General features: G+C 38.1%; 1 long non-coding RNA gene and 1 other non-coding gene across 2 annotated transcripts; one reads left to right on the top strand and one right to left on the bottom strand.

Moving 5' to 3' along the window:
• The first annotated feature begins 201 nt into the window (after window positions 1–201).
• On the top strand, window positions 202–2,922 carry LOC4346579 (uncharacterized). The gene is made up of 3 exons (XR_010735097.1): window positions 202–348; window positions 1,914–1,992; window positions 2,335–2,922. It is a non-coding gene; the product is annotated as an uncharacterized protein (transcript).
• A 2,590-nt stretch (window positions 2,923–5,512) lies between these two features.
• LOC136351893 (uncharacterized) lies at window positions 5,513–8,923 on the bottom strand. Its single transcript, XR_010735168.1, has 2 exons — window positions 6,111–8,923; window positions 5,513–5,871 (listed from the first exon to the last, which is right to left on the bottom strand). It is a non-coding gene; the product is annotated as an uncharacterized lncRNA (long non-coding RNA).
• Between the last annotated feature and the right edge of the window lie 1,410 nt (window positions 8,924–10,333).

Genomic DNA, 10,333 nt, shown 5'->3' with positions numbered 1-10,333 from the left:
TTAATAAGACGAATGATCAAACATTACAAACAAGAACTCAAAGCGTCGTGTAATATGGAAAGGAGGTAGTATCCACTTTCCCATCATTCGAATAATTTTTTCATCAAAACCAATCACAACAATTCATTCGAACAATTCTTATATATTTTAAGACGAAGACAACAATAGTTTACTAAGCTTCGTTGATTACGTATGCTCATGCGGTCCTGCGACTGAGTCTACGATGAGAGCTCTATAAGTTCACCACCGTTCTGCAGTAGCTAGCTTCCTTACGAGGGAGAGTTAAGTTTGTTGTCAGCGCATTTTTTTTTCTGGCACGAGAAGTACTTTGGAGAAAACATGGGAAAGGTATTATGTCATCTCTTTTTTATTTTAGATAATGATTGCGTCATCTCTTTGTTTCTTTTACTATGAAGAAGTTGCATGCTCGATGATTTTGGTGCCTAATATTTATATGTTATAGATTTTTGTAGTCAAATAAACATATTGTTCTGTGCACTTCAACTAAATCATGTTTATACATATAGAAGTCGAGGCTATGTTTTGAATCAAAAGGGACCCAAACTGTATAAACTACTAAATTTAAGTTATATTTATGCCTTTAATTAAATGTTTTGTCTAAGATAATTTTCTCAACCTATGGAGATCTTAGTGGATGTTCATAAGCAAAGAGATGGGAAAGATCTGTCGTTATATTCCTGATAACTTCACATCCCTACTCATGGTGAAACCTTCTCTGTTGCTTTAATTTGCCGGTTAATTTGTTCACCAAATTAGCTACGCTAACTCCATTCCCTCAGCCACCATTGCCACCACTGCTCTGCTAGGAGTTGGCTGCTTATGTTAGAGTCAGTTCTTTCTCAACATCCTCATGCATGGGTCAGGGCCCTTTTGAACCCAATACTTAATTGTGCAGCAATTTTTGAATGAGTTTGTGCATATTAATTGAAAAGTGAGGTATGCGGATAAAAGTGTATTTCCTATGGTTCAAACTAATATAGTACTCCATCCGTCTTCATCTGTCACTGCTGACCATCAATGTTTCGAATTTGACCATTAATATTTTTAAAGGATTAATTATGATTAATGAAAGTTGTATAATTGCATTTACGTCAGAACATGTACTGCTAGTATTTCACTCTTTTAAGTATATATACGATATATTTTTTGCACAAAGGACCAGTGGTTTAAGTTATAATTTGAATAGTACCTAGTAACATTATTTGAAAACTGGTGGGGGGTAATAAACTAAACACTAGCCTAAACGAGTTAGACTTACATACCGAAAGTGTGGAAAAACATGTAATCCCTCCGTCCCAAAACATAAGTATTTTTAGAATAGTGTCAAGTCAAACATTTTTAACTTTAACTATTAATAGCAAAAAAAATAAAAAACATTCAATCATTTAAATTGATGTTATTAGATATATCATTCAACAAATTGTCATATATGCAACTGTTTTTATTTAAAACATCTTACTAGATATAGTTGGTTAAAGTAACATCTTGAAAACTGTGTCGAAGTGTAAAAATACATATATTTTAGGACGGGGGAGTATAAAACAACTCAAGTGTACCCAAAAAATAAACCCCCAAAAGTTCTACTAACTCCTCGGCCAAGTCAGAGAGCTACCATGGTATTTCTTATAATTTCAAACTATGGCAAGCCTCTTTCCAATTTTGAGCTTTCTAAGTCTGGCCGGAGTTACCAACATACCACTACCATAGTCCCTACTATGAGAAATATCCACTTGCTTCGTCAACATTAATTCTGAAAGGGAAGGCTGGACTTTCACTCCTTTACATCATTGTCTTTCAAATTTCATTTCATTTCACCAATTGCTTTCTGAACATGTTGAATATTCCATTGAATAGTACAGAAATATTTATTTACTTTTTTCTTGTCGTTGTAGATAAAGGTGGAGATAAAGGTGCCAATGACGGATGAAAGGAAGAAATCTAAAGTTATGCAAATAATTGCTAAACATAGTGGTAATACTTCGATCGCATCTTGTTCCAAGTACTATATAATACTATGCATCATGGTTTTTGTATACTGAATTATACTTGCTCTCGCGCTGCTTAACCCTCAAAAAATAAAGTTGTCGATGGAGATGAATGAGCATTTTGTCCCTTTCTTATGGGCATTTTTGCCTTTCCGGGAGGAAATGCAACTGTGAATATTTGAGGCAACATATATATAACCTTAATAATTAATCTGCAAGCCTCCGTTTTAACATTTATTCTTAGCAAATAAACATTAATGGTACACGAAAACTACACACCTATTCCTTACACCTTAGTTCATTAGGATTATTATTGTCTTGGATATAGGAATCTTGTCAATCACAGCCGATCGAGATAAAGATAAGGTGACCATAGTTGGCAATGAAAACATGGATGTCACGTGTTTGACAATGGAGTTGAGGAAACAGATGCGGCGTACTCACATTGTCATTGACACGGTCACACCGGTTGATGAGAAGAAGGAAAAGGAGGAGAAGGAAAAGAAGGAGAAAGAGGAGAAGGAGAAGAAAGAGAAAGAGGAGAAGGAGAAGAAGAAGAAGGAAGAAGAGCAAAACAATCCCAAGATTGTTTGTACGCCGTACTATGTGCACATGGTGGACGAGCCCAGTCCATCATGCTGCCAGATGTAGCTATATTGTATGAAATCACTATGAGTGTGTTGTGGAGAATTTTGGAAGATTTATTATCAGCCATTTGCTGCAAATTGATACATGTATAGTTAATGAGTTCAAATAACTTTAGTTTTCTGTTTTGTTTTTCCTTATTCTTCTACAACGCAAGTATGAAGAACTGAATTGTACTTAAATTGGGTAGGAAACTGGTGGTTTTTGCTACTCCCTACATATGGAATTGGTCATGGGATCAGATCCAATATATATGCACCCTGTTATCAAATGTTGGTTGCGCAAAATGAACATTATTTTAGAGGTATATATAATTGTGTGAATTTTATACATGCTGTGAAGTGAGAATTAACAATGTATCTATGTTGATGTGTATATCTGATTACATGCCCACATTTTGTTTCTTAACTATGAAGCCGGCCGGTATTTATTATTTTTCTCAAGTGTCAACCATTTACATTCATTGCTAGAACCAAACAATGGTGGCATTCAAGGATGTAACCGTATGTGGAGCCTACATAGGTGGTGTTTGGATCCAGAGACTAAACTTGTCCTTATCACATCGGATGTTTAGATATTAATTTAGAGTATTAAATATAGACTACCTAAAAACTAATTACATAAATGAGAGCTAATTCGCGTGACAAATTTTTTAAGCCTAATTAAACCATAATTAGCATATATTTACTGTAGCATCACATAGGCTAATCATGGATTAATTAGGCTCAATAGGTTCGTCTCGCGAATTAGTCCAGGGTTATGTAATGGGTTTTGTCAATAGTCTACATTTAATACTTTTAATTAGTGTCAAACATCCGATGTGATAGGGATAAAAAAAATTTTTTTAGTCCCATCCAAACAGCTCCATAAGGAAATAGTGATGACATCATCATATCGATTAATAATAAAGGGCTAAAAAATAAATAAGCAAATTAAGACAAATATTAGAACCCATCTGCCATCTTCCTCTGTTTTCTCTTCATGATGTATGATTATTTTTTAAGTAAGTTTCACAAAACTATCAACATTTTAATTATTCTATCACAAAATTATAGATGTAAAATCATGTATAGCAAAACTATATATTTAATATCAAGTTTATCATATAACTACAAATTTAAAGTGAATTACATATTTAAATTAGAGTATTGCAAAACTACATATTTAATAATAACCTTATCACAAAACTGTAGCTCCAATTTTATAAAAAGATGGATATTCAAAACTGTAATAATATTATTGTTAGGGATATAAACTCTAAACTCTGTAGTTTTGCGATAACTTTATTTTTAAATATATGGTTTTGCTATACTTAGCTCTAAATCTATTTTTTAATATAAATTTGATCTTAAATATGTAGTTTTGTCTACACCACTTTAAATCTATATTTTGCAATAGTTTGGTTAGTTCTTGAATTTTTTTTTGATTTGCTAACTTTGGTGCCACATTGTGCCACATTATCAAAAATCATCCTTCCTTGAACTCAGAGGGGTAGACTGTAAATGGTTATGAGAGTTGAGAGACCAATAACTATAAGTTTCATTGTTAAGGGATAAAACCAGGACCAAAACTATACTGGATGAATAAAACTGTTTACTTTTCTATATTACATCATGGTCCTATAACGCGTGCAATTCAAACCATCAATTCTTCTCAATTGGCGTGTTTTTATAGATTTAGTCCATTCAAACCTATTAAAAATTAAAAATGATGACTAAATACAGACATATATATAAAACGAGAAAGTTTATAGACCTATTAAGTTTTAATTATTTTAATAGATTTATCTAATATCTAAAATAAACTTCTATATAAAATGTTTTCGTACGAAATACACTGTTTAGCAGTTTGAAGAGTGTGCTAAAGGAAACCAAGGTAAAATTTGTATATGATTATCTTAATCAGGTTCAAACGTGCGTTTGTTGACTTTATATTATGTTCATTTTGATTTATAAAAGGAATAAGTCTATTTACGTCTCTCATCTCTTGCTCGTAATCGAGTCACCTCCCCCAACTGCAAAACTGTAACGTCTCCCCCATCTCCGAAAACCGGTGCGAATCGACTCCCTTAGTGGTTTTGGAAGCGGTTTCTGATGACGTGGCAGTTTGACGACCTCAGCTGACTAGCTAAGTCAGCAGGTGGGACCTACAAATCAGCAACTTTCGACTCATCTCTACTAGAAAAATAATTTATTGCTATGAAAAAAATCGTAGCATCAATGATAAAATTGTGGCAATAGATACATATCGCCACAATCTTAAAATCGTTGCTAACCGTGGCAATAAATAGAGTGGTAATAGGTTATTGAAACGATTTTCATTTAGTTGTAATAAATTTTGATATTGCCATAAAATGGATGTGGCAAAAAGTTATATTCCAACACTTCACATCGTTGCAATAAATAATTATTACCACCACTCTATGTGTGGCATTCAAACCCAAGATCTCTCTTTCACACACGCTCTCCTTTACTAACTCACCTACGCATCAATATTATTTAAAAATGCATCATTCTATTTGAGCCTACCTAACAGATATTTGAATCATTGATTTGAGTATCTAAAATATTTCAAATGAAAAAGTTGTCACCTATAAAGTTGTAGATCTCGTCGAGAGCTATAAAATTTGTCCTAATCCATGTTCATATGAAAAAAATAAGTTAAATTATCAAATGATAAATTTTTTATTGCAACGAATTTGTTGATTATGGCAATAGAAAATAGTGAAAAGTAAATTATCACAGCCATGTACTACGCAAATTGCCACAAAAATTAAAATTGTAGCAACAGAACATGTTTTTTTTTTTGCAACGGTAATTTTTTTCGTGGTAATAGCTCATTTCCTATTGCAACAAAAGTACTAAATAAAACAGTGATAGTAATTCGTTGCAACAAAATATAGTTATTTGCCACAGAAAAATTATCATTGCGATAGTACAACATATTGCCACGAATTATTTTTCGTTGTAATAATTTGGCGTCGATAGCTCAATTATCTTCTTCCTTACCTCTCCTCTCTCCTTCCTTCTTCTCTCTTGCCCTTCAGGCGGCTCCCGCTGCCCTGCTTCATCTGCTTCTCGACCTTCCTTCACTGCTAGCGTGCACAACACGGTGTCCTCTCCGCCGCCATCGGCGTGCATGACGACCCCGCCTTGCCACTACGGCACAACATGGTGTCCTCTCCGCCGCCATCAGCGTGCATGACGACCCCGCCTAGCCACTACAGCACCACAGCCAGCGGTGTTGAAGGTCATTAAATGCAAACTTTAACCGTCAACTCCTACATAAAAGAAATGAAATGTACTAGCAAAGATTAGTGGTAGGGGTTTACTACTAATCATTTCCACTAGTTTTAGTAAAAATATGTATGCAAGTCATTTAAGGAGAAAATTCCCCCACCATGCAACAAAAATGAACCTCCGGCGAACCATGCGTGAGCACAAGGATTGGGAGGCTCACCTGTCTGTAGAAATAGACCTAAAGTGGGACCGAACTATCCTTAACCGCCATAGGGGCCCACCTGCAAGCTGCTGAAGAAAGTTGGTGGAGAGAGGTGGGGCCCAAGAGTCGGCCGAACCAAGGGTTCGGCTGAACTAATCTTGGCCCACCTTATCTCCACCTTCCACGTGGACGTCCCAGATGGCTTCCCAATGACGGTTAGAAGCGCACCGGCCTCCATAACCGCCATTCCAACCATCATGTGAAGGCTATAAAAGGAGGAGCTCAACACACTCGTCAATGCACAACAAAGTAGAGTGCAACTCACTTTTAGAACTTCAGCTCTATTTTGGTACGTAGGGTTGAGTAGACAATGAGGGGAAGCTCTGAAAGGAATGCCCCGAATATCGGAGTTTTCTCTGACACTTTTACGGAGGAGTGCCGAAGTGTCGATATTCTTCCAGCGGAGTTCCGGAGAAGCGTTGGGACTGTCGGCCTTCTTCTCGAATTTTTTTTTATTTTTTCAAATTTTTAATGTTTAATTTTAAAAATAAACTAATTCAAAACTTATTTTTAAGATCTGAACCTTTTAATCAGACAGCCAAACTGGCATGACAAAACAATATTGTCACGTCGAACCCACTAGCGTGACAACATCATTTGGCCATGTTGGCCTCACTGGCGTGATAGGACAAAACTATCACGTCCGCTGTGGGTGGCGTGCCAGTGTTGTTTTGCCAAGTCAGGCTGGCTAGCGTGGCCAAAAGGTTCAGATTTTGAAAATAATTTTTGATAGAGTTTTCTAAAAAAATTAAAAATTAAAAAGGTTAAAAAAATAAAAAAAATCCTTCTTGCTTGTATCTCGGCGGATGCTTCCTTTTATAAAGGAAGATTAGACCCTTCTTTATATTCTTTACTTAGTTTACTTAAGTGAGAAATATTATCATCGGTGCTAATTCATCGCTTAGTGCGCAACTGAGTGCTCTAGTACTAGGACCCTGGATAAAGAAGAAAGTTCCTGCGCAAGGCTAGAGTAGTAATTAATAACTTAGATGTGGTGTCTAGGTTAGAAATTATCTTCGTTTGTTGTGTGCTCCACGGAAAGTGAGGTACTCGGTAGGTGGTGACAATCTTGTCCGTCCTTTGTATCCCTCCATGTTCGGGTACATCATAGAGTTCAAGGCCAAACTCAGCCTGACAGACCAGGGGAGGCTAGTGTCCAAAGCATTCGATAGAACTTCACCTTTCACCAAGATAACTAGCTAAGTGTCAATGTTTGCGATCGCAACTATGGTATTTTGCATAGTATGGGGATCGTTGTACTAGGGTATATGCGAGATTGAGGTAAAAGATTTGGAGACAAGAATTTTTATACCGGTTCGGGCCCCTTATTTGACATGTAATAGCCTACTCCTGTTGGTCGAAGCCGGTGTTGCTCTTTATTCATCGTAATCACACCATTACAATAATTGGGATAACATATCTAGCCATCGTCGACTTGGCGGCATGGATAACCAACACGTAGTCGACGACAGGGTAGTCTTCCTCCTTGAATCCGCACTCGGCGAGATCAGAGATAGCGCTAGGTCTCTCTTGTTGGCCTCTGTAGACACCATATTGGGTTTGTCTATGCTTATATCTGATGTCGACATCCGGCAGCTTGTCTTAGCGTGGGTTGGCTTATATGTTGTGCGTCTATGGTCTGTGTTGTTGTCCCTCCCCCTAGGGGCTTTGTATTTATATCCATAGATGTCCCCTTGTTCAAGTAGGACTAGGGAGACAAATATGGATACAATCCGGGTAGTCCTTGTCATTTCCATATAGAACTTTTATTCGTCCTTCCTTATCCGGAACTCCTTCTATACACGAGGTATGATTCCGTATAAGACATGGTATGTGGTGGGTCATGCCGAGCTTAGTCAACTACTATTATATATGTGGTATTCATAACCATGACACTAAGTTCATAGGAGTCCTCTCTAGCCAAAATCTTCATCAATTGTTGTCCTTAGATAGAATCTTGATCATAGATAATACACACATGTTTCTTGTGTTCGATGCCATTGGAATACTATAAGGGAAAGTGCTACAACGGTATCCGTGCGCTTGCGGATTTATCTGTGTGCGTAGCAAATACTAACCAGTGGTGATGAGCCAACCGAAGAACTAGAGCATCGAGGTGTCAACCAAGTGAGCCATGTTGACCAACAGCGATCCCGCAAGGTCCATCCCAATTAGCCGCCAAGCTTGACAGCCACAGATTCTCGCTTAAAAGTTCTTTACAAAATAGGTAATCTTCTCCTGACTTTTTTTAGATTATGGGAATAAATCCTAGCCTTTACTTCAAAAGAAGCTAGAGCCACTTATTACAAAATTCTCTCAAGAGAGCAAAACAATATGGCAACATCAAGCAAATCCAAAAACAATCCGACAATATCAAGCAAAACCAACACATAAGGAGTAAACAATTATTTAAATCTATTTGTAAATCTTCATCCTTAGTTGGCGAAAATCTTCATGACGTAACTTCTCCTGACACAAGAACCATCCTGGTATGCAACCATGTAAGGAGCACGGAGTACTAAACATTACTTCCTCCGTTTCACAATGTAAGTCATTTTAGCATTTCCCATGTTCATATTGATATTAATGAATCTAGATAGATATATATGTCTAGATTCATTAACATCAATATAAATGTGGGAAATGCTAGAATGACTTACATTGTGAAACGGAGGGAGTAGAACATATGAAAAATTCCGAGAATGAAGCACCCACTACTGGGTCATCATCACCAATCTCTCCATTCCCGATACAACCAAAACCGCTCGGACAGAGCAGCCACAGAGCACCCAAAATCCTCCAATTTCAGCGGAAGGATCGCATCAAATCCATGTGAGGGGGAGGCTGTCCCGTAGCAGCTCTTTGATGTCATGGGTGACAAAGGCACTGCGGATGCGATGGTGGCGTAACCTGTTGTGGCCTCTCAGGAGGGCTCTAGCCTCCGGGGAGCGCCGCCCAAGCGTCGAAGCACGCTCGCCAACCTCCTCTGTGCCCGAGTGCATCGACTACTACCTTGCGCCTGCTGTGGTGATGTGTCACGTGTGGTCCGTGCTGCGGTTGGCCGTGGCTGCCGCCGCCGGAGCCATGAGCTCCAACTCTTGGTGGCAGGTCTTCGTGCTTGGGTACAGCGCCGTCGAGATAGATGGAGGAGAGAGGGGGAAGACGAAACCACTTCTCAAAGCACTGAAGGAGTTGATTTACACCGGTTCTCAAAGATGGGGGGAGGAGTTAAACCCGATTTTGTGGTTGGGGATTGCAATTCGATCACGAGCAAAACATCAGGAACGTAAAATAGAATTACTAGAAAATACCCCACGCGTTGCTGCATGAATATATGGTGAAAATAATGATAACGATTTTTATAAATGCAGTTTTATAGAGTGGTATATAATTTCTACTGCACCAAGCACGAATGGTTACACTACCGGAGGAATGATCTTTGCATGGTCGCCTGATTTCCACAATAGTCCCGGTTCTAATAAAAACCGAGACTAAAAATTGTTTTTAGTCCCGGTTATAAAAATTTTGATCTTTAGTCCTGGTTTATGCCCTGTCAGTTAGTCTCGGTTGGTAGTATCAACTAGGACTAAAGATTATCACTTTAGTCCAGGTTGGTAGTAACAACCGGGAGTAATAATCATTTAGATCTTTAGTCCCAGTTGGTACTACAAACCGGGACTAAAAATCTATCTTTAGTCCTAGTTGGTAAGTCCAACCGGGAGTAAATATTTCTCTCCTATCTCTGATCGGTTAAGTCCCAGAAGAAATATTTAGAGATAAGATCGTCTCTCTCCAACTCCTCTCAGATATCACCCCTCTCCAACTCCCTCAGATCCGATCCAAGCCTCCTCGTCCCCTCCCCTCTCCTCCTCCTCCTTCTCCCCTTCCTCCTCCTCCCCTCCCATCCGGGGGCCGACAGGCGGCCGGCAGGGCCAAGCCCAGCGGCAGCGGGCAGGCGGCGGGCAGCCGTGGTGAGCGGAGGCAGCCGGCTTTGTTTTCTTTTTTTTTATATAATCTGTGATTCATTGGGATGTATAATTTCGTGATTCATTGTACATTTGTATGGATTTGAGATGTATAATATGTGATGTATTTGATTTGTTTTGTAATTTTTTTAGGATTTGTGATGTATTTGATTTGTGTGTATGAGTAACTTTAAGTTTTGTGATTTGTGATGTGGA

The sequence above is a fragment of the Oryza sativa genome, chromosome 9 (genome assembly GCF_034140825.1).
Source record: "Oryza sativa Japonica Group chromosome 9, ASM3414082v1".
In the NCBI taxonomy this organism is placed as follows: domain Eukaryota; kingdom Viridiplantae; phylum Streptophyta; class Magnoliopsida; order Poales; family Poaceae; genus Oryza; species Oryza sativa.
This window is presented reverse-complemented; position numbering and strand designations above follow the sequence as displayed.